Genomic DNA, 1,616 nt, shown 5'->3' on the forward strand with positions numbered 1-1,616 from the left:
TCTGGCCCCTGCTGCTTAGGCCACCTTGATGCTCAGAGACAGCACAGGAAATAGTGAGTTAGGGGCCAGAGAGACTTGACTGAGTTGGGTTTCCAGGTTAGAAGGGGTAGGGAAAGGGCTTGGTGCTACAGTCAGATTTGCAGCCACTAACACATTCCTGTGTGAGGCCCACCACCGTCTGTCAGTTATTGTGAATATGTGTATTTTAATCAATAAGATTCAGCTACTCAGACTGCCCTGGGCAGTCTGGGTGATGATATCCTGTGCTGTGATTGTCTGGAAGACAGAGTGACTCCAACCACTGTGAAAAAACAAAAAACAAAAAATAATAAAATCAGTCTCAAGTGAAAAAAAATTAATCCAAGAGTATTCCTTATATATAATCAAAAATCATTTATCTAATCCTTGAATGTTTGGTATTCATATATACACCTGTAACCCCAGCATGGTGACATATGCCTTTAAACCCAGTGTATGGTAAGTAGAAGTAGGCAGATATCTATGAGCTCAAAGGCAATCTAGTCTACCCAGTGGGTCTCAAAAAGAAAAGTAGAAAAATTAAAAACATGATTTAATACCATTGTGTAAAATTTTATGACAATAAACTACATTACCAAATGTGAATGATCAAAACTATCTCAAAATGCAATGAGAAATCCTAACAGGGTATGATGGATTATATCTGTAATTCCACCACTGGGAACGTTGAGGCAGAATATGAAATATTCAAGGCCACCTGGACTACATAGTGAGTTTTCTAGAACAACCTAGGCTGCAAAGTGAAATTCTGTTCAGAGAACAAAAGACAAAACAACAACGACCCCCAAAACCAACTATTTTTTGCATACATTAAAGAAATTGAATAATAAAAAAAGATAAAAATTTTGAAATCATAAACATTGAATTCACAACATAAATTGAAGTAATTCAAAGTCTTTTTCTTAAAAAAAAAAAAATCCATGATTTTACTGTGAATGCTAAGTACTTCATCAACTAAGCTATATCCCAGTCCTCTACAATGATTGTTGTGTCTCACCATCTCTCCTGCTCTAAACTAATCCCTTAGCTTGTTTTCTCTTCTTTTCTTTTTTAAAGATTTGTTTATTTATTTATGTGCACACACTGTCACTCTCTTAAGACGCACCAGAAGAGGGTATCAGATCCCATTACAGGTGGTTGTGAGCCACCATGTGGTTGCTGGGAATTGAACTCAAGACCTCTGGAAGAGCAGTCAGGGCTTTTAACTGCTGAACCATCTCTCCAGCCCCTTAACTTGTTTTCTTGATCAGACTTGCCATATATTTAGTGATTTTATTGTTGGCTAATAGTTAATTTTTGTTGATCAATTTCATTAGCACACTTTTCTCCTGCTAATTTTTGCTATCTGTATTTTTCTTCTTTATGTCAACTCTAATGACTTCTTAGTTTCTTAAGCAACACGTTTGTTTGTGTGTGTGTGTATTTGTTTGTAATAGAGTTTCTCTGTGTAACAGCCCTGGCTGTCCTGGAACTCACTTTGCAGACTAGGTTGTCCTGGAATGCTTAGAGATTTGCCTCCTCTGCCTCTTGAGTGCTTTAAGCAGTATCTTTAACTCACAAAATTTCAGCCTTTTTTT

Source organism: Rattus norvegicus, chromosome 18, assembly GCF_021556685.1.
Source record: "Rattus norvegicus strain SHRSP/BbbUtx chromosome 18, alternate assembly SHRSP_T2T, whole genome shotgun sequence".
Taxonomy (NCBI): domain Eukaryota; kingdom Metazoa; phylum Chordata; class Mammalia; order Rodentia; family Muridae; genus Rattus; species Rattus norvegicus.